This window comes from Varroa destructor, unplaced genomic scaffold, assembly GCF_002443255.2.
Source record: "Varroa destructor unplaced genomic scaffold, Vdes_3.0 BEIS01000007.1, whole genome shotgun sequence".
In the NCBI taxonomy this organism is placed as follows: domain Eukaryota; kingdom Metazoa; phylum Arthropoda; class Arachnida; order Mesostigmata; family Varroidae; genus Varroa; species Varroa destructor.
In genome coordinates this window covers 30,653,978-30,677,803 of record NW_019211460.1, presented here as the reverse complement: position 1 = coordinate 30,677,803, position 23,826 = coordinate 30,653,978, and the positions used below count along the sequence as shown (strand labels likewise).

The following is a 23,826-nucleotide window of genomic DNA, read 5'->3' as shown; positions in this document are numbered from 1 at the left end:
ATAGTGACCATGGTGGGACATACTGATTGCAGTGATGTCTGATTGACCAGTTTACCGAGTGTATATGGAGTGTAAGAGCTACTGATTGGTTACCTCGTCAATGCCGCCCCGAGCATTTGAATGCTAGGCAAAATAAAGAAAAGAATAAACAATAATGTGCCATGAAATCCTCTGCTCCGTGTCGTACTTTTACTCTTACCAATGTCATTGTATAAAACGTGCATTTTACGTGGTATCCATACAGTATGCTTCGCTATTAGCGAAGCATCCATCCGTGCTTTTACTTTTGTCAATTACGTATATATTCTATGTAATAACGTGATTGTAGTTAGTATCGTAATTGCAATCTGGTATATTTCCTGCGAATACTTTTTGTTATCGGTCTAATGACGCTAATGGCACATGCGGCTCTACATGCTGTCAACCGCATAGTAATAACAATACCAGCATTAGCGGACATATACTTTGTGTTTATTCGTTGTCCGGTAGTTGCCTCGAACCGTATTTTCATACACAGTGTAAATTGTATCGTCCAGGTCGTGACGGAATAGCCATTCTAGCGTGTGGCTGCTCGAAAAGTTCTGCTTCGTAAACAACGATCATGGGCGTCTTTTGTCACCTCAGTAGAAAAATTGCTGGAACCACATCGTCGTCTTCCTGCGGTCGCTTTTCGATTCTCACATAATCATACTGACCGCTTCGGCACCAGTCTTGACAGCGGTTACCACTACATATTCTTTCGAAGAGAACGTCAGTCATTGTCGACCAGTGATAGCGAGCTATAGGTAGCAGGTAGAAATTTCTGCGGGTGGAGAATATCTGCCTTTTCAATGGTAACAAGTATATGCTTTTTTTCTTTTAGTAGTCATAATCTTGTTTTGGTTCGCGCAGTACCTTTTTCTTTTTACTTCTCACCCCTCTTTTACCTTCTCGTCCAGTGCTTTCAGAGGTTTGAATTTTTCGCGGCAGATCTTCGTGACGGGGGGCATCTCAATTCATAAGTGTTGCCTTACCTTGTCATCTGTTAGGAGGTGCTGCTTCGTAGTCGACGCTTTGTCAATACTAGCATATTAACGGTATCTTTGGAAAGCTGTTTCTTACCATATTGATTATATGCATAATACATAGTTCTTCTTGAGCGAGGAGTAAGCCAGATCGACGTTACTCATAACCAACAATTTCTGTCGGGATCGGCCACCGGCTGCATATTACTTGAAGATGGCTAAAATAACACGTAGCTCGTAATCGTATAAAAAGATAATGGAGAGAAAAAGTGGTTAACATGGCGGCTTCGTATAGCGTTCGTATAGTTGTCGTCGTTTCTGTAATATAGTTAAACTTTTCAGTAACTAATAGCCGACTAACTTTTTTCGCTTACCTTATAACTTATTTTCCCTGTATATACCCATCTGCTTCCTTAGCACAGGCTCCCGCCTCCATTCGCCGCTGGACGTTCGCTTGATAATTCTCTGTTGTGTTAAAACGTAACTACCGATAGGTCCACCGGCACGGCAAACCACCCCTACAACTGTAAATGATGAATGATAATATTCATGCGATTTTTATTCGATCGTTTGTATTCGCCATAGTCGACAAGCGAACGCTGCCTGAACTAGCGGCTACGGCCTCGTCGGCGTCAACAGCAACGACTTACAAAAGGTGTTTTACAACTGTGACGTCGTATATATATATATATATCGCAGCAAGCCAAACGCAAACCATTCTAAGCTTCTTCCACGTAAAAACTACGACGATTACAACTTCTTCGTCGATGTCAAACTGCGCGCAGCTGCGCCGGTGGTGCGGCGACACGCATAAATAAGGGTTCCCTGTATCAATGGGTTTCGAGTCGCCTCGAATCCGCGATTTGCCTGCGTCGGACAAATAGACCAAAGGCACTCAAAGGAAAAACAAACCTATGAAATAAACACAGAAAACGAACTTTTTCACGGAGTCTCCAACTATAAGTAATAGCGAAGACAGTGGCGCTGATGTTGGCGGCGGCAATGAGTAAATCTTTTTCGGATATGTGCTCTGTGGCAATGGAAACTAATCAAAGTGGGGTCTGTGCTTGTGGTGGCCGTTATATCGGTGAGGTAAAGCAAAACGGGACAGAGCCGACAGATTCACGGGGCAAGCAGTAATCATAATGGGGATAGTACTAATATTCACGCCATTTCCCCTATCCCCCCCCCCCCGTACAACTTGGTCTTTGAATTTTGGCGTTACATTTTGAAATTGTCTGCTTTTTCAGGGAAGGGGGTGAGGGAGGAGAAGGGAACTGGCATATAACGAGGCTAGGAAAGATAAAGGGAAAGTGTGTGTCAATTTTCGTCTCTTCTTTTTTTTGCTGGGGTAAACAATGAAGACTAGTGAGCACAACTATGTTAACGAATAGTGGGTTACTGAGTCCGTCTGTGAACAAGCTGTTGTAATAGTCACATTGTTGAAAGCGATGTTCTACCGCTGGTGATTATTAACTCAGCTAGCGATGCGATGCGATGACGGTGTAGCTGGCATAGTCGTTGTTATCGGCAAATATTTCTGTCAATTCGTACTAGTGTTCATAAATAAGACACTTGCTTAGCAAAAGGGTAAAAAATAGGAATGAACAGCCGACGCAGCTAAAACTGACAATAAAGACGGGCACGGATGGTGTTGCACCGTGGCTTGTTTTTGCTCTCGCTGCTGCTGCCATCATTATTGCCAATACCTGCAAAAAAGGGCTCACTTCTATGACCCCAACATGGGTATGGGCGGTTTGCAACAGAAAGCAGTTTGAATAGCAGAAAGCGATGAAAGTAAGAAGCCAAGGAAAAGGATGACCTAAAAGAAGAGTCGACTCGGCAGAAAAACCTGAACGAGGGCTAGAAAAAAAAAAACCCAAAAAAAGTTCAAGCACTCGAACATTTGTCGTTTAGGCATATGTTCGATAATTTGGTGTCCTTCTTTGCTGGCCGATATAGATGCAGCTACCGCCGTCCTTGCGTAGTTTACCACTTTTACTGAACGCGCTGCCTTAAAACAGCCTGCTCACTAGCCACCAGTCTTCTTGCTTCTGGTAGCCACTTGCACGTGAGTTCATGCTTCGATTCTTTACTCGTAAACTACTCAGCAGAGATAATGGACTCAGATGTACGCACAATACACGAGATACAGACAGTGATTGATATTCATCATATAGTAATTGTCGTTTTTTTTTTTATTACGGTGTTTATCAATAACAATAATAGTCACTAAAGTCGTAAGCTGACGACCCACGGTGTCAATCTGCGACAATCAACGTTGTCACTTAGTCGAAACTAGCGATATTGGTTTGCGTAAGACAGTGCTTCTCGACACCTATTCGTCGCCGTGCTGCATTTAGATGTGGCTCTGAGGAGAGAATCGTTTTACTTCGAAAAGCCAGCAGGCAATGGACCACGGGTAAGACAATAAGGAAATTGCGTCTAGTAAGTTGCCCAATGGATCCTCCTCTTTTACCGTAATATATGCCCGACGATCTAAGCACAAGACGGCTCAGCATATATACGAAACTACGTGCATGTTGGCCAATTCGCTCCACTTTAGTATGGCTAGCCTTTTTGTCAGGTGCGTGCTTTATAAAGCTTACCCGATCATTCAACTTAGCAGGTTAATAATAATAATGGTAAGTTTCCTCTTAATACCACATACATGCAGATTATTCCCATATAGGCCATTGTAGATGTAGTTTAACGATTATTTTATATGCAATACTATTGCGCCTGCTTCATTTCAACCAACGAGCAAAAAAGCTGGAAAGATATTCGGAATATTTTCCGGAAGAATTTCACAACTGCATGCTTTGCGTGTACATGGTCGTAGTTATGAACAGTGCGAGGTATATAGCTTCTCGCAGTCTCCCGGCATCTCTCGTGTAACAGTAATAACAACAATGAGTTATCAAGCGATTCACTTTATATCATGAATGAAATATAATGCCAAAATACTTAAGGCTACTGATTTCAGTGGGGTCAGTGTGACCCATTATGCTGGGCATCCTCTAATTGTCCGCATGGCGCACTTTCTGTTCTTGGCGTGGTCGTCGATCGTTCTTCCACGCAATTTTCCGATACAGAAAGTACTCCCTCTCCCGTTTTCATGGGTTCTGCTTTCAGGGGCATATGATCATTAGTCGGGAAAATTCGTTATCTGTCTTCGTTTTTACGCTGCCTTGCCCAATACGTAACGTAATATTAAACTAAAGTTGGCGTTGAGGCAGCCGTCTACATCGGGTCTGTAGGTGTCTTGCCGACTCACTTCGCACAGTCTGTGGCCATTAGAAGTGAATGCACCAAGCACAGCTAAGTAACAACGTCGCATCTATGAATTACTCGTACAGGTAGATGCGTTTTTTATGCGCCTTGGTAAATACGTTGCCTTCCTGTTTTGTGCCGACTATCTTCTATGCGGTGCGCTTACAGAAGTAACGAGATATTCGTAAGCTAAATATTAGCTATCGTATGGTTTTGTAATCAGTCCTTTTCCTTATTGCTTTTGTTACGTGTGGTGCGTGTACCTCAAGTACAGATTATGTGCGTACGTATTGTGTGTTATGTATATATTTGTTCTTCAGTTGAGAAATTCGACAAATTAGGTTTTGCGTTGAAAGAAATATTAGCTGTACTTTGACAGCCTGGTGAAGTCGACAGTCAGCGAGACGGTTCCTCGCAACTATTTGTTGCAATATCATTTTGTCGAAGTTCGAAGTACTGGCTTGATTTCTTAGAAACACATTTCTGTTTTTCTGTTTAAGAGGTTTCATCGCTGATTCGATCGTTCGCACAATAGCAATGAGTGATAATAACAATAGCGTCAATTAGTTGGCGAAGGGCACAGACATTTGCGCTAAAACGATTTGTGAGGATTCATTTGATTACAGCGTTACTCGATGCTGATAATAGTCGGATGGGCTTCTCATTCTAACTAATCATAGCCGTATGTTGAAGACCCGTCGTAATTTTTCTCCTGCCGTTCAATGTCAACAGCGAACTGCTATCCATTAATTAGATTCTTATAACTAATTAACTTACGCACTGTCTATGAAGTTATAATATCATTTGCTTTTCATTTTGTTCGTCGTTTGTATTCACTGCGTCTTTGTCTTACTTCTAACTAGTTTCGTATTGTCACTTATCACTTACCTCCATACAATTGTTTAATGAGTTACCGTCTGCGTTTTGATATGACGATAAAATATGGAAGGGTTTTTCCCGGAACTGTTTATTTAGGTAAACTATTTCGAGGCGGCAAGATGGTACGATGTCAGAATTACGATCATAACGACGGCAACTACAGTGATCTTGACGATTGTAGCGAAGTTCCTTTTTTTAGACGAAAGCTCAGGGACGTCCACACTAACTTCGAATGTTTAGACTTGACTAAAAAATGATACAGCTCTAATTGAGTAACTTGAAAATTATCTGTCCGTTATTTGACTCCCTGATGAATAACTATTTTACCCTACTGTTACGCCAGTGCTATCAAGGCCAAATGATCGTGGGACACGCGCTTCGGAACACGACAGTCAAACTCCAACAACTTGGAAGGGTAACATAAATAGTCGGAATTCGCTGACATGTCTGAAGGCACAGGAAACAATGCGAGATCGCGTTGAAGAGACTCTTGCCACAATCAGTACCATCCTGCAGAACATCAACGGCGGCCGTCTGCATTTGATATTTGATTTACTGCATTTTACCTTTTATATATTTCAGTGCTACTGCCGCTGGTTTCCTTAATGGCCAGAACTGGTTTCTTGATGGTGCCATCTTAAGCGCGTGTTGCTGTCGTTGTTGTTCCGCGCTGATGTGAGTACCTTTGTTCTTTCAGCTGTTCGTATCCGAAGCGGCGGTCTCGGTCAGCAGTTTGGAGAACTCATACGGTATTACGTGGCATATTCTCAGTAGCATCCAACTGTAGTATTATGATTTGGATATTCTGCTACACCGCTAGCAGCAGGCCTTCTACGACTGCACCAGTCGGTTAGCGGTGTATCAGCATCCTGTCGCCCGTTGGCAACTATTTGTTGCTAGTGACTAGCTTATCGTCCATTATGGCGGATCCAGTGTAATACCACACGTTGAAGTGAGGTGTTTGACTAACGTCGCGGGTTAATTTCGGCCCTCTTGTCGTTCGTTCGTGGCATTTTGCCGTCGATTCCCGTATTCGCTTAGTGGTTTGTTTTCTATCGACAGGCGGTTCTGTTGCCGCCGCAGCTATACTTCGTTCATCCATCTCATCCATGCCGCTTGTCCGATCGTTGTCTTTCGTTTGCGGTCGCCGTTGGCGTTGTATCGCGCAGCAATGTGTCACAAACCCAGCACCGTTGCTCGTTGTACCACGACCATCCTCATCATCGCCTCCCTCTTCTGTCCGATCGTGTCTGGCCGGGGCGGCAGTCGCTGTCCGCAGATAGTTGATGCCGCTGCTGCAGTAGTAGTATGACATCACTTGTTTGTGCCTAGCTAGCCACCAGATATGTGTCACCGAATCTGCGTATCTGACGATGGGTGCGTACGTAGACGGCCATGTTGCGTCTGTATGTATATGTATCGGTACGTATGTCAAAAACGACAGATGAGTCCATTTCATAGACAAAAGCGGCAGCAGCGGTGGCGACAACAAATCGTCTTTGCCCAGACGGATGAATAAGTCGCTAGGGGCAAACGGGGACACGTTCAGACCAGTTTGGATGATGATTTTCCATTTTCTGTAGAGAAGAATAGAAGCGGTTAGACGGCAGGCCCCGTGCCGACGAGCGCCAGTGTTGATAGAAGTAACAATGAGAATGGATTATTATAGAATTATCGGTTATTGTTGCCACCACTGATGCGGCTGGCACCAGCTTTGCTTGACTTTTTAGATAAGTTGGCTATGGGGCATTCTCAACGAGCGGTATAAAATTCTGTGCTGATTGTTGTTTTCTCTATGAGCATCAACCATTTGTCTTGACTATTAAATTGTTTTATGGCTTATTTCTCTACAATGTGTGTCTGTATGTAGGTCAGTGTGATGATCACAGAAGCTTGCCAGCTGGGTTGAATGGCTTAAAGGAAAACGTCACGGTATACCTCGTTATTAACCGAAAAATCAAGAAATACATATAAAACATTGCATACACTCGCTCGATTCTATTGGACGGACGGTTTGTCGATCGTCAAATGTATAATAATAGCTCGGCCGTTTATACGAGCGCCTCGTATATAAATATATATTCTACGAGACTAATAATACTGTTTTTCTGAAGTAACCCGTAAGGGCAGTACCAGGCCGGGAACTAAAAACAAGTATTTTATTGATCGCTGTTGCACCTGAGTCAGTAATTAGGATGACTAAGTGCAATGTCATTTAAGAGCATCAGTCATATATTCAACGCATCAGAGAAATATAAACGCATCTGCTACTTGCGATGTTATCTTGTATTGCTTGATCTATTACGTTTTTTTATCGAACAGGCACTAATCTTCAAGAGGCTGTTGCTTATATGTCACCTGTCTCTCACAGTAGCCCAAGGCTGACCGAGATGAAATCGGCACCAATCATTACCAAAATTGCTCACTCAGAAATCAGTAAACAGATCATACATACCGCAAATTTAACAAAGTACATGTAGAATTGTGTTATCGAAAAACGCACCGTTGCCCCTCACGAACACTTCTCATTGGTTCGCTGAGCTGAAGTGAATCGCGCTAAGCAATCGGTCAACTAATCGATAACAAGAAACCGAATCAGTGCCGGCCATCAACACGCCTCTTCTTCCCGTCAAGCACAATCGAAAAACGAAAAGACGTTCTGAGGCAATCACAGCTTCATCAAATTCGACCGTCAACCATGCGGCGTCTTCAGATTGCAATGACACAGAAACACCTTTATGCCGTACATCCTGGTCGCTTTGCCGACGCGCAAATCATCTCCCAGCAACAAAAGGATACACGAGAAAAATTAAGGAAGAAAAGCGAAATCGAAGGATGACCTTGTTCTGACTCGTGGTAGTAGTGTGCGACTCTTTGGTCGTGGCAACAGTTTCGCTGGACCACGCGGAAGATCATTGGTTTCAACCGACCATTAAAATCCACCAGGAGCTGGCTGACGGTTGGATCAACTAACGATCATTTTCATCGGTCACACTGTTCCGCGTCGATGTCTTCGAGGTTTCATTGTGTACTCATAGCGTCAGATTTTACTGTCACATCTCGTTTCGTTCACCGCTGCTTTGCGGATATGTCGACTCACAGCGAAAGTCCCCTTCTCCGTTTCCTGCCGCCGGCTGAAGGGCACACGGCGCAATATACATGCTCCACGTGCGCATCCGAGCAAACGTGTATGGTATGGCTGCTGTTAGTGGGACGACTTTGTGATGTCATTCTGGTGACGTTTCAGCTTGTGGTGGCTGCTCTACGAGGGTTTTCGCAGACTGTACCCGTACACCGGTTTGCCTTTGGCGCCAAAACGTCGAAACGGTCTAAGATCAATTTCATCATCAGCATCCGGAAGCAGGGTTCTCATTAGGTTTTTGCTGGGTTTTCAAACCGTTTAAGGCTTAGTAGCCTTTTTGATAGCGTGCTTGGTGCTGCGCAGATTACTTGGCGGTGTCGCGGTTTTGTGATGGATGTACGATCTTATCGATGCAAAAGACATACGGAACAAATTATTTATAAACGCTTTTATTATTACTTTGGTTACTGTGTATGTACACGTGTGTGTGTGTGCATTTGAAATCTCGACCTCCATCGACTGACATTTGTAGGTAAACAGAAATTTATCCTCTACCCTTTCTAGTCCGTCTTGACCGTGTTTACTGGAAATCGTAATAAGCTCATAACGCGTAGTGTGATCGGAGGCGCCGATGTTGCTGAATGAAAGCCGATGAAAGCATGGCTTTCTGGCCGCTTTTGCGAGGCGCTACAATCCTCTAAAACGATTAGATGGCAAAACTCGAGAGAGAATAGAGAGACAAAACTCTATTGCCTTTACCTGGGCATCTCGTACCGTCTGCCTTCTGTGTATGTGCCCCGTTTTACTTCATTGCTTGCTTGCGTGAAAACATTAGAGATTGAGTTAAAGGCAGATTCTCGAATTTTTTTTGTCACTTCTTCCTGTCTTCGTCGTTGCCTCGACTTATTCGTAGCATCGAGTGTTGCTTAGCCAATAGTCACTGTGGGCTTTTCTATTCGTCTATCAATAACCCTGCTCCTCTTACTCTCCTAATTTACTTGCGTATTTGATTCGGGGTAGTCGGTCTGTCCGTGCTGTGACGACATTATCGGTTGCTTGCACTGCCGCCACCAGCGCTGCTCCGATGCGACGCCGATTATCCACCGCAAGAGCGCCTGCGCATGGGTAATCGTCTCAGAGCAGCAAATGGCAAAGTTCGCTTGGCTGTATGTACGTGTGTTATCCGGCGACGGGTTGGCAGTGACGGGAGGTTGTTTGCGAGCAGGTGTCAACGACGGCTAACCAATACAATCGGGACGGCGGTACGAACAGAGCGGTTAAGAGATCTGAACAACAACGGCAACAGCAGCCACCAGGAGCAATAAACACAGGCGTGGCGAGCTAATGGATAGATGGCATAGTTAAGCCGGTACCCATCACTGATCTATCGGTGATGCTGTTGCGAAAGTTTCGCCGATTGACTCATTTATTGGCGAGTCAATGTCGTTTGGCCAGCATCGGTTATGCGGTGGCAAACGAGCCAGAAACTAGCCGGGTTCTACGAGATGCACGAGCGTTTCTGCAACGATTGAGTCTGTGGACTAGGAGGATTCGGTTACACAGGATGAGATAAAACTATAATGTACATCTGTGTAGTGTAACTGGTTATTGTAGCAATTGCTTATCTTCCTGCTGGACGTCGGTAATGGGCCACACGAAAAAGAGAAGTTGTAGTCATCTCTAGTGGAGTCATCAGTGTCGAGCCGGTCAGTCGCTAAAACCGTCATCGCCACTGCGACCGCTGATCGCTATGCTAAAAGCGGATTGACGGTGGATGAAAGGAAAAGTAAATCAATAGAAACTTTGCAGATGGTGAACGATACAAGGCGAAGAAGACCAGGCTTAAAAAAGAAAAATAGTTTTTTTGTCAGTTTTACTACAGAGAGAAAGAAATAGGAAAGGATGCGTCGGGCGGACAGTGGTCCTATAAAGCCAGTCGAAAGGGCTGCGAATTTATTGTCCTAATATTGTTTTGACTTCGTTTTTTTTAGTCTTATTTTTAATGTTAATGACGCTGACGAAAGCGAATAGATGTGATTGCTCTTATAATCATTACAAGCAAAACAGTCTACGAAAATTATGCTACGATTAACCAGTAGCAGCCTTTATATACAGACGTTGGCTGAACGTACGCGACGACCATGTCGAGATCATTGCGAAGACTTGAGCCTTAGGAATTATTCGGGGAGAAATGAAGAAAGAAGGGAGTGCTGCTGACACTACGAAGCAGTGAAGAATGTACGAAATTAAGTCGAAGGAATCAGTGTGTCCAGATAAGATACGTTATAAAAGATGTAGCAGCATTTTGATTACTTCTCCCTTTTGACGAGAAACAGGTGAGCGTTTGTTAATACAACCGAGATAGATTATAGCATTTGATATGCATTGCCAACGAGAAGAGCCTTGGTGTGGACATGAGTTTGTCAATTTACGAACTCCTATATAATAATAACAATCTCAATATACATATATTGAAATTGACATATATAATGGATTTTTATTAATTAGCGCTTTATGCATAAAGCTAGATCTATGATATATATTGTCTATAGCAGTGTTCGCGCCGATCTTCTCTGAATTACGATAGGCACAACTATAAGACCTATAATATTATATGGCTACCACGCCCGCTGCCGGGGGGTGCTCTGTCGTTTATCTTAATATTTCCAGGGCCATAATATTCCTTGAATGTTTACAAGAGTGCTACAGACGACGATCAAGCTAAAAACAGCTAGTCTCGATTCTGTATCCTGAAGTCCTTCTTGCGTTTTGTAAGGATACAAAGGCAGCAGGAAAGAGAGAAACGAGTCAAGTCCAACTGGCGGCGAACAGGACGGAAGCAGACAGCGCCAGTCTCATGTTTCCTGTTGGGCCAATATGTTTGCTAAAGTGTTGCCTAGGCGGCAAGCGAATGTATGGCATTGTACGCGTAGTTTATTGCCTCTATCCAGCAAACTAGACGACTAGGTTCCCTTGCACCCCTCACCTTAAGGCCATTTTCCGACTAGGACATATAAAAAATATATATTCTGTATGGCGGTACAATCAACAATGCTAGGGATCTAGGGAATTTCTTTTCGTTCCGAATGATTTCTAGATTTAGTCGGTTATCGAAATTGTCGGAACGCACGATGCTTATTAAGCAGCGCGGTTAGCATTTCCTGCTGTTGCAACATGCCGAAATTGGTCTGTATTGTCACGCAAAGTGTGATGTAATACATGAGCAAGATTAGCATGGATTGTTAGAAGTACGATTTAGCGACTGTACCCTGCTCATTCTTAACCCTTAGTAACCGGGCATGTTTACATGTCACAGTGAAGAACCTCCTCTGTAAAGAATTTCTATTGATTCTTTTGCAATGCCAGTAAGCGATTTAAATCAGAAAGGTAAATACTCTCTTTCTCTCTTTATAATTTCACTGAAACACAACGCGAAACAGTTCCTGGCAATCTCGTTTGTTTCCAAACAAAACAAAAAATCTTAACGGTGAAATTGGGACGGGTCCGCGTAATGCCGATCTAAATAATTGTTGATGTTCGCAGTAGAAGCTGCACGCGTACAGGTTTTGATAATAAAGTTGTTAGTATCCTATTTACTATTACGCCTAAGGCCAGGCGTGCTGCGTGCAGGGTTTCTTAAAATTGCGTGAAGCATGAATCTTGTACAAATCGAGTAGTATTACCCCTCGTTCTGGCTTTTTAAAATAGAACAAACTCCATAAAACTCTACATTTATTTATGATTATTGTCATGTTACACTGGTTGTGTCTATAATTGCCTACTGCAAAAATAAAGGAGAATCTTCAGTATACCCCCGATATAAAGGATCTGCATTGCATTCAACCGGTGTTTTCTCTCGCTTTGTTTTCCTGGCGTATCGCTAGTTTGTTTTGATGCCCTGATGACCCACTGCATGCGACGTTATATGTCCTCATACCGGGCCGAACGGAAACAGGGACGCATCCTAGTCTCTCGATGAGTTTATAACTCGTCTTCGACTTCCGCTTAGTGAGATGGGCTCATGGCCAGCAGAAACAGAATAAGACCATTTGAGTGGTTTGGTGAAGGGAGTGGGAGCACGAGATTATAGTGGGGATACTGTGAAGTAAGAATAATAAGATACAGAATGGGGTAACAATATTGAAATCAGCTCCCTTGAGATCAGTTGCTCAGAGCAAATGGCTGGGATACGAGGCGCCGGTTTAACGGTAACTTATTAAACAGAACCGTTGAGCGCTGAACGAAAACAGTTCGGCAACTAGAGCAGTAAAAGACGGAACCGCATACCCGAAAGGTATGACTTGCCCATCCCAGCGGCTTGGATCCGAGGTCACTGGACATGGAAAATAACAAGAAAATCATGAGCAGAACATTCATGATTTGTCGAAGGGAGAATGCTCGCTGACGTGATCCTGACGTCCCACTTTGACTGCGTGGGAGACTTTTGAGACGAGCTGGAAGTAGGTAACAAACAGCGGCAATGAAATGGGGTACGGCAGGTTAATCGAACGGACAAAACATAGAAAGCCGATTGGTTGCTAAATCCTAAATCAGCTGATACAATGTTAAGACTATATGGATATTCGACTGTGCTTTCTTTGACAACCTTTTTGCCAAAACGGTTGATGAAGGCGGTAATAACAGAATGTCGGGCTATTCTAGATGCCGTTATTCCAGGTATCATGTCATCATACCGATACTGGTAATCGGATGTCAAACTCTGAGATCGGGTGTCTGATTATGATCATACCTGTTTACTTATCTGGAATATATCCGTAGGAAGCGAATGCTACAAGGATGCAACCAAAGTAGCGAAGTGTATCTCTATCTCCAGATAGAGTAGCGAACTTCACTGAGTGCGAAAAACGTTTGTTACGCATATTCTTACAACGGTTAAAACAGTTTTCGGTGCATGATTAGCTCTCCAATTCGGAAGCAGTTACACAGTGGGTCTTTGAGCTAAATATGTGATTCGATCGAAAAGGGAAATCTACGGAAGTCGCTTATCCAAGGCTGTAGGGTGTGCATACATGCACACCATAATTTTCCGTACTGTCATTGCTACACTTTAATTTGTAAGGTTATGATAATAATTGGACGTTATGGACTCACTGCAATTGACCTTCTAGTTCCTATAAGTTATATTATGTGAATACACGAGCTTTGTCTGGGGCACAGAAATGTCCCAATACTTTAGAGAACGTTTCTTTTTTTGACCGGAGTTTCTAATATTTATGAGCCCCACCCTGTTACGTAAATTCAACTCAAAAAAAGGTGACCACTTTGATGGAAAGATTGAAAGATGAATACAATTCCTATGCGGGTCTAATGCGCTTTACCAAAATTGACGATAGGTTATCTATGCATTAGTAATTAACGAGCCGTAAATGAACCACGAGTTTCACGTAGACGTAATGCGATCATTTACTAATTTAGCTCGGATCGAGCTCAGATATATCAGAGAGCGGCATGTTGTTACTTAGTACGTTCTTGTGACTCCTATAGGTTCAGTTACCCACAGTTATCACAGTTAAACGTTCCGCTCGTCTGTTGGAGTTCCGTAGCGGATTCAACTGTGCATCCCGCTGTACATCCTAAAACTGCTGTTCAGCGTTGCTCAAGGGACCCCTACTCACGGCCACAAGGGCTCAATACGAGTAATGTGGAAGAACCATTACCTTTTCTATTATCATTCGGCTCCTTTACTGCTGGATCAGTGTGTTTACACCTAGGTTCGAAGCTGGATCGTCTTCATGTTCCTCCGATTAGTGGAAGGACAAAATACTACCTAGTCCTAGTGGGACGCGTTAACACATTGTGTGCTATGCGTGAAACAGGGGGTGGATGTAAGAGTAAGGAGATGGGCACCACTTAGGCAACGACATCTGTAGACACGTCCATCATCGGCAGATACACCAATGAGTTGCATGCATTCGGTATTGGCTCCCGGAAGTGCACAGAAATACAAGAGACAATCAAGAAAACAGCAAACGAAATAGTCAATAAATATTATGGACAACATCGGCACCATATTATTGGATGAGATTGCTTTTATGAACTAGCTTTTCGTGTCCGTGCAGGTATCGGTCACAGTAGCTGTAAAGAGTTGCTTGCATGAGTCTGTGGACTGATGCAGCTTAAGCCCCCGTTCGATTCCGCGCCGGTTTTAATCAAATCTCGTCGTACTCCCGAAATTGTCGAGGACAATATTTTGTAAAGAAGACTTATCTATGATCACCATAGGTGCAGTGGGAAACATGTGGCATACAAGTGTGACGGCGCGTACGTAAAACACTAAACACATGTGTGTACTATATAAAAAGAAAATTTTCGGGGCCATGTCATCTTACCTTGTATCTTAAATTTGATTTGGGCAGTTCCGAAACTACGAAAGTGATGCTGGTTCTAGAGGTCTTGCATGTCCACGTCCCTATCAACGAGTCAACTATTCATTATTCTGTTTTGTCCTGACCGAAACATATGTGTATCACTCACTTTTAAGATGTTTTCGGATTCCGACTAATTGAAGCAGCACGTAAATTTTTCGGTGATCTGGTAACATTTACGAACGAATTAAAAAATGCTGATTTTGCGCGTACCCACCACTTACGTTGTAGCTGTAAATTATAATGGGTCTGTAAGTTATAAGCTGTAAGTCACAACGAGACTGGCAAAGAAAGCAAAGGTTACGAATATCCCCCTCGGTGCAAAACGTCACGCGATTATCCTTTCTAAATACACAATAAGCGTAAAAATGTCAACTGGAAACCACCAGCAGCCTGTCTGTAACTTTCTTTTTCACCAATCACGCTGGTTCATAGGCGAAACAGCAATCGCCCCCTACAACAAAACCATCATTTAGTCATTATACTAGTGATGACCTTTCTCATCAAGTTCATCGATTAATATATGCGGTAAAAGGCCTATAGCTTTTTTAATCGAATCTACAAGAGTATAAGGAATGACAAGGATACGGACTTTTGAAGGACATAGATAATCTCTAAAGCCCGTTCCCATGCGATCCTATTTGAATTGAAGCCTGCGTGGCCAGGGACGTTCGTCTAAAGCAAACATCAAAAACAGATAATCCCAGCAGAGATAGATCATCGGAATGAGTTATCGTACACGGGTTGTCTACGAGTACAACCGCACAGGAAATGTCAATATCTTGGCCGGAAACATCTATCGGTCTTAAAACGTGGATAGTCTCCAGTTTCTATACATGGCCACCTTTGAAGTAGGCCCACGGCAAAGCGATATCGTACTGGCTTGTGGGGCTCCGTCGGAAGATGGTCCAGTTAAATACAGCATTTGATCTAGCTATAGAGCTGAGATTTCAAGGAATCGAATCAGTTGTAAGTGAACTTAGAGCTTTCTGACGTTTACCTTAGGATCGTACCATAGGAGACTGCGACCTGAACTAATAGCCATGATCTGCCTTTAATCTCAGATTAATCAGCACTTCAATTTTTCGTCCACGCTGTCCCTCGCTGATTGAAAACACTTCTGTGTATAAAAGTGTATTCGTAAAAAGACGTAGATTAGCCAGTGAGCCCCGGCTGAGAGATTCTATTGCTAAGAAAAAAATTTGGCACAGTCAACCGAAAAGCCGCCATGTTTGCGGATATTTTTGCTGTAAAGTGACCTGGGTCTGCCGGATTTATAAGAGACCCCCAAATAGTTTAGCGGACCTATATGTGAACGTGCCTTGGCCCTAATTTGGATCTTCTGGGGGGAAAGGGGTAATGTATACCACACAAGAGGGCAAATGAATATTTGCTCTCTTGTGTGGTACCCCGGCATGGTCACTTGCGGATTATTTTCCAAGCTTTCATATATTTTTGCGGCTGATACAGTCTATTGCTTTAGTGTAGTTATGCTTACTTATAATTAGCAAAGTATCCCGTTGCATTGACTTTAACGGCTAAACTTCTGGATGAGTAAGTCAGGGGTTGCTATTTTAAGCCCCAAGTGAATGACATGAACCACACAGAAGGTGTGCTAAAGATTATTAGCAAGATATCATAATGTAAATCGCTCAAAGTCGATCCGTAGGTGGCATATCACAAACGAATACGGCTTAAAAGAAGCGACGAAAAAAATTCCCTGGGGGGATAGAAGCCTTTTGCTTTCACCGGAAGGACGACGAAGACTTACCATCCTTTTAGACACATAACTAGGTTACTAATTAATAATAACAAGAACTAGATACGTAATATATCTTAGAGGCATCCTGGAGTGCCAGCTTCTATGGAAATTCGATTCTGCGTACCAAACAGTACGTACTGAAAAGGACTGAAAGGAGCTTTCTTCAAAAGCTCCTTTATGTTTTTTTCTTTTAAGTCTTAAAGAGCCTTGTCGTATGGTTCGAAGCTACTGAACAGGTATATTTGTAAATAACTTTTCAGGGGTGTTCTTACATCCCATGACTCCAATTTATAATACTCTAAAGAAACCCGCGTTTGGAACCAACGATCTTGTCTTCTCTAACCAGAGAAGTTTAGATATGGTTAAGATTACATAGGCAGACCAGAAGTTAACATCAGGCTCTGCTCTGAAGCAAACTCGGGTGAGATCATGACCATATCGTAAGATAGCGCCCGTATCGTTTGTTTAGTCGCTATTACTAAAGTGAAGCAACGGACGAAACGCACTAGATGCGTCGTGATATTGTAGTATCACTTGCGTTGGACGACAAGTTGCTTATGATGAAGGAACCGTGCGCGTGAACATACATGCATGAACCAACCCATCAGCCCATGTGTTCTATACACATTACCCATATATTGTATACCATATGCATAACGGCCCACTGCCGGTGGCTAGACGCGGATGCAGTGCGGACGCCTTTAGATATGATGATGCGTACGACAATGGTCGTGCGATTGCGCTTATTACGGTTAAATGCAGAAGTTCCGTCATTGTCATGAGAAAGTTGTGCTTTTGGTCATTGCTTTATCTGTTGATTTCGATGCTGGCGCTCACGTTGTTGATATTATTGTTGGTCTTGTTAACAGTAATCGTAATGGCAAGAGCTGAGCGATGGGGTGGAAACAGCCGGGTCTGTAACCCGGCTGGTTGCGCATCTCTAGTCAGCAAAAAACGGTGCCGCTAGTTTTTTTTTAACAATAACGTAATAGCGTAGTAGTAAACCCGAGGTTGGCAAAAACAACGCACGCTGAATGAAACAAGATGTCAAGTCACCTTTATTTTGTTAAAGAGGGGGAGAAATCATTATGTACTAATGGTTTAGTATTGTGGACTAGTTAAGTACATGAACGCTTTAGACTGAGGACTCGCGAACAGCAACCCGTAATAGAACGAGTGACAGTGAATCGTTGCCAGCGCCATCACAACTGGTTCAGCGTCTTACTTTAGAAAGACGCTAGAAATGGTGATCTGACGTTGTTATATTCGCGGTTAGATAACACTGCTACGGTTGTCGGTTGTTACGATCAGCCATTTATTTTGATGATGACTGCACTGATGGTGGTCAAAAGTCAAAAACACAAAAATGGCCTAAAGTAACGGAACAGATGCCAAGGGACGCCCGGTATAGGCATGTTGACTGGTGTGCACTAGGCTTCACCTTAGAGGGGTAAGGGGTTCGAGGAGGGGTGGATAAAGAACGACAAAGTGCCGCTTTGCCACTCTGGTAGCGTGTCAGACTGAACAATGTGCCGACAGGAGCTGATTGCAGGACCAGCAGGTGGATTGGCTACCGCCGCGTTGTGGCTGTGCGCGGCAGGAAACAAAGTGGTCCAAAAAAAGAGAAAAGTGAGGAACGGACGTTTAGTGCGACATTTTTGATTGGTTGATTATGCCACTAGGCGACGGGTAAGTGGATGATGATTACAATAATGGGGTCGATGACTGTGCTAATCCTTTACGAAGCTAATGAGGCAACCTTCACTGTTCAACGTGGAAAAATGAGCCGCCTTGATGATAGAGATGTTCGAAAAGGAAAAGTCCTATTTGAATAGTATATTTGAATAGATAATTATCTAGCTTCGACGGGTAGCTATTACTTGCGTTGGTACTCGTTGTTACTTGAACGTGGCGTAACATTACGTTTTCTCAGAGATTTATTACTCACGGTGTTATTAGACAGCTTCGGTTGTTTATTGTAAAAGACTGATCAAAAAAGATACGATTTGTTGGACGCCGAGTGCATGACTTTTTCTCCGACCTGGACCTCACATTAGGTGATAGAAAGAAGCATCACAACGATCGAGCTCACAGAAAGAGAATTAGCCACTGCGAGCCTGAATTAAACTCCCCTCATTCTGTTTAGCTTCTAGCTAATCAAACTCATATATCTATTTTTTGATTCAATTGATTAAGTGTTTTCAACACGAGTCCAGCGGCTTCATGACAAACTATGTGGGATCTATAACAATTATACTATTTATCGATGTTATCATCATAAACGGTAATCAAGGAAAAACACAGTAATCCAACTCCGTATGGCAACAAAGTCTTGTGAATTTATTATACCTAGACCATCATATAATGGTCTTCTCTCGTACTAGCGTTTTCTTGACTGTGATATGGCGCCAGCTAAAATGACAACGACCTGAAATAACACTTGTTCCCGGCAAAAAGGCAGAAGGCCGGTTTTACACAGCGAAACAGACAGATGCCGCCGACAAGAAAGTGTTCGTGTCGTCTACAATAAAAATCGGAGAGAGCGGAGCCGTTGCGGCTGCAACAGGGGTGCAGAAATGGGGCGAGATGGAAAGCAAAATTTGTGGTGGGAGGTGGGGGAACGACTAAACATCCAAGAGAAGCCTCACTGCAGCAGCAGTGGAAGAGGCAATGAGGCTAGCATGGACTATCACTGGGTTTTGGCCGCACGTTCGTTGTTCGTGTGCTTAGGTCTCCGAAGACCACTTCGCGAAGGCTTGTGGCGCGCTTCACCACCGTATCAACAGATGACAATATTTGGCAGGCGGGCAAAGAACTGACTGCTGTATCAGCTAACTTGTCAGCTTCAATAGTTGGGTTCGGCCGCCGTTACTGTCACCACTATGATGACGTGTCCGGTGTCTAACGGAACCTGGATTCAACGGCAGTAGTGGCATAGTATACTCATGCTGACATCTATTGTTTATGGTGTCAACGAGAGCTGTTACTGTTATGGCTATTAGCACCAATGTACCGTCTCGGCCAAGTGACTGCCCAGTGCTATCCCCCGTATTCCGTGAGTTCCCTCTTACCTTAGGTGCAGGGGGCATATCAGCATTGGCTTGCCAAATAATCCTTGCTGCTTTTCTCCCGGCCAGACGCAAGCCGACGTAGAATTACTTTAGCAGCAACAACAACAAAGTCACCATTATGATTACGAGGGCCGCCATAGGTTCCTTAACGTGTGGCCGTAATCAACAAAATGTGCAGATACGCAAATGTAATCTCAAACATTTGGCACTGCACGTTGTTATTTACCCCCGGGTACGCTGTTCCCCTGACCCGTTGTTATTGTTACTGCGACCGAAGCCAGCAGGCAATTGCCAGCGATGTTGAGCGCCGTTGTGAGGGTAACAGTAGGAGCTGTAGAAGCCGCGCCAGTGAAGTTCTTCAACGTCGTTGCCTCCTTTGTTAGTGATCGCGAGTGACGCCGGCGACGTTCGCTCGTTTGCTTGGATCTTGAGCGACGTCGAATCTTGCAGCTGCCGCTGTGGAGGCCAGTGAACCGTGCCCGACCGCGGTTAGCGGTACACTCCGTGACCACTATCGCTCCATAGTAGCGTCCGCTGAGCAAACCGGCCGATGTTCGTGCAGTCGACATTGCTTTCAGCGTCGAGGGAAAAACAAACCGGCCACACATGAGTGGTGCTGTTGGCGATAGGGATAGTGACGCAATGACTTCGCTGTCGACCAGGCACTCCTTCAACTGACAACAGCGGCAGAACTGGCCGAGATGGTCGCTGCGGCCATAGCGATAGTGTCGGCAGCGGTCCTAGCAGTAGCAGCTGCAGCAACAAATAGCGTTCTGAGGTTACGTACTAAGGTAACAGGCGCTGTTACTTCTGCTGGTGCCTGTAGTAAAAAGTGATCAAAACATAGCAACGCACATGCAACGACGGGCGACACTAAAAGACTTTGTCACTGGAGTCGTTGGACGCTCGCTTTTGTCTATTGCGTCGGTCGACCGAATTGGCTTGTTGACGTGGCCAATTGTTTTCGACTGTTATTAATCGTAGTATGATTACTATTGTTATTATCCGCCTCTTTTGCGGTGTACAATACGCGTAACGGAAAAACAGAAACCAAAATAGTGCGTGACGCCGATAGCGCTGTACGTGTAGGTGGAGTAAATGAGGCAAATGCTGGCAATGATGCAGTTCCACTTCGGGAAAACAAGGCCCAAGCTGACTCATATAGCACAGCGAACTCATTTTGCACTGATAGCTCTTATAGTGTGTTTCCGTATCAGGTAATATCAAATTTTCGGGTAAATTTTAGCGATACGTGGATACGTTCGCGAGTGGTTGTCACCGATAGCAAACGCGATGCCACAAGAATAATTCGATTTTAATTATGTTGGTAATATATGTTTACCTGCATGGCCGGTGGCTCATATTGAACGTTATTTAATCTGATCGGTTATAGCTAAGTTGTGGCAAGCATTTTGTACCCCCTTCAGTTTACCTCGGGTGCCATTATCTCTACCGAAAGAGAAATTTCAGCCTTGAATCTTCTCCTGTGTCAATTAGAAGCAATCGACATTCGCGAGTCGTAGCGTAACGGTGCTGTTACTTTGTCCGAACTTGGTACGATTATTGTTAATTTCTTCGAAACTTGCTGCTTCATTCCAACTTGGTATAATTATCTATTTGTTTTATCAGTAATATTCGTTTCACCTATTTTGCCTGTTTCATATCGATTTCCGTTCTTTAGATATACGTTCGTCTATATACACTCACACACACACACTCACACACAGACACACACACTCACACACACATATACACGGGAATTCGGAAGCTAAATATGCCAATACGTCGTTATAATCAGTTTATAACTTCAAATCGTGTTTACATGAGAAGTGACTGTGGCTGACCAGCAAAAAACACAACGCAAGAAGACATTCGTCTTAACTCGCGCATACGGCACGTTTAACGTCCGTGATACAATTCGACGTTGCCCCGGAGGCGAGCAGAGCTTGATAAGCGTCCTATCGATCTCTCGTTGCCAGCGCGATCGATCTTGGGGGGAAAAGCTTAACAATTAAAACGCATAGCCGTGCACACACGTACCACGTGCCCGGAGCGTGGTATTTACCTGCTGGCTCCGCTCAAAGATTCATGAGTTTTATGCAACGCGACGCGGCCCGGCTCGCTCAACAACCGATTGGGGAGCGGCTGCCCCGCTGATCGCAGCGATAGTTATTCGATCCTGCTGCTGCTGTGGTTGTTATTGTCGCCCCAACTATTTCATTTGCTTAGTGCTCAGCGATCGTCGGTGCTTCTGTAAGCTCAACAACAAAATGCTCGATTATTGAAATATGGTAGAATGATGAAGGATTCTATAGCCGAAGTATCGCCTACACCCAACTACACCTGTGTATATAGTTGAGTATTGTGCCACGCCTTCGATGATTATTATTCTTATTAATAATTATGATGATTCTTTTTAGCAGCGAGTATAGTTATTACGGTGTCCGTTGCCTACCCGCAATACATAACAATGTGTATGATTACTCTGAATGCTACGGTGGTTCAACAGAATCGGATGCGGTCGCGCGGCATACGATGACTCGCTTCTAGGAGGAGCCCATTTTGTCACTGTTAAAAAAATATCATTCAAGCAGCACGTTCATTGATGTAAGGAGAGGATAAGCGAAATGCTATTAACCCCGAATCTCGACAGATCTAGTTTTTATCAGATCACTGACACACAGTCGACTGCGAAAACTGCTATAATTCTGCTCCATTTGTCTGGAAACCGTTCACAGTACAAAAATTCCAGCAAGCAATCCGTCGTACTAATTATGATAGTATACAACGGTGCTAATTTTATTATTACTGTGTTTATGTTTATTATATATGTGTGTGTGTTTGTGTGTGTGTGTCGGGATCCATGGCGGCTTTAGATCTATTGTGCTCGGATGGTTATCATCGTCACCTTTCTTATTGTTGCTTAGGAAGTTGGAGGTCTGCGTAGCTTTGAAATCAATACGCATATTATTCTAAAACCAGTCAGGTATATATATATATATATATACATATGTAAAATCCGCTTTTTATGAACATAAGTTGTGCAGAATGTGTCGTTGCCGGGGCTAAAAGTATTATTTAAGCTTCTGTATATATACACCTGGATAACCGACAACAGAGCAGTGACTGCTATAACAAGAAATCGCAAAATCATGCGATTTGCTCGTCCTCGGCCCTTTTTAAATAAACAACTCTCAGGGCACGACGCGTTAGCTCTCACGTCTACCTGTCCTTTCCGTTCAATGACGCCCATACATCATTGGTATAGCTTTCGTTTAATTTCAACCATCATCGGACAACTGTCTTTAAAATGAATATGGATTTTATGTAGATTGGAGAACGCTAGACACTTCGAAAAAACGTAAACGTTAAGACTTTTCATTTAGGCGACAATAGCCTGAAGCAACTGAGAGTTCGAATCAGCGTATTTACTCGAAATTCGAGCACTACTGAGGGATGTTGGCTTCGTTTGAGGCTGCGTGATACTGACAACTATAACGACATTTTTGATATTACCGTTATTGAACGTCGTACAAATTTGCCGACAAATTTTGATAACATATACCAGTGCAAACCGTCGAACGAGTTTGCACAGGTATATGTTATCATTTTATATATTCACTCCGATTTAGTCGAAGTAGATCTACCCAGGCCACCAACCTACCTACCTACTGACCTCCGACGTCAATATTCAAAAAACTATAGAACGACACCACCTGCTCGAATACCTAGGCCGTTCGCTCATCATCACGATATCCCAACCGTTGCCCCATGTATCTCTTAAGTTCATTGTCCACAACAGTCAACATCAATCATTGCCTCGATCCTTCGTCGAGTACACGTCCACGGCCGCACAAACGCGAACCATTATGGGACGCCAGTGGCTTAACAAAATGTGTGGCGTTTATATTATCTACATGGTAAGCTGCTTAGCGTGTTGCTGCTCTTGTTGTTATTGTTATTGGCGCAATAAACGGTCAATTAAATTCTATTGATGAGTTAGCTTTTTGTACCGGAGTACCGGAAAGCGTGCAACTAGCGTCTTGACATTATGCCTGCTGCCAGCATCATGAGCATATATATCCTATAAACAAAATCATACAAATAATAAAAAAACTGGCTGTTTGTTCGGATCTGATCTGGCTAGCTTTTGGAGAAGGCGCATGGATGTGTCAAAGAGCAGCTCCGCTCATGAAAACCTACATAGTATAAGATGACAGTTACTATTGCAAATGTTTTTTATTCGTTTTTATATTATAATACAATAATAGCGTCGAGTCTAATTAAAAAAAAGGTCTCTCTTTGTATAATAAGTTGCTTTTACGCAATTGTCAAGGTCGGTTTCATTTGGTGTTGTTCCGAGCGTATG

At 43.5% G+C, this 23,826-nt stretch overlaps 1 protein-coding gene and 1 long non-coding RNA gene across 17 annotated transcripts in view; one reads left to right on the top strand and one right to left on the bottom strand.

Moving 5' to 3' along the window:
- The window catches only part of LOC111253903 (uncharacterized), a 72,163-nt gene that overhangs the window by 4,446 nt on the left and 43,891 nt on the right, over positions 1 to 23,826 (top strand). For 3 of the 15 annotated variants that reach the window (XM_086975816.1, XM_086975814.1, XM_086975815.1), the window contains exon 1: positions 3,930 to 4,363. The exons of the other annotated variants lie outside the window; for them this stretch is intronic. The gene's annotated coding sequence lies outside the window, so the exon portion shown is untranslated. Of the gene's footprint in view, positions 1 to 3,929; positions 4,364 to 23,826 lie in introns of those variants that run through there. 15 annotated transcript variants of the gene reach the window in all.
- Positions 450 to 8,640, bottom strand: LOC147754564 (uncharacterized). Of its 2 annotated transcripts, none has more exons than XR_015317810.1 (2): positions 7,612 to 8,640; positions 450 to 6,733 (listed from the first exon to the last, which is right to left on the bottom strand). It is a non-coding gene; the product is annotated as an uncharacterized LOC147754564 (long non-coding RNA). The 2 variants fall into 2 exon arrangements; XR_015317809.1 differs by having other exon boundaries at positions 7,660 to 8,640.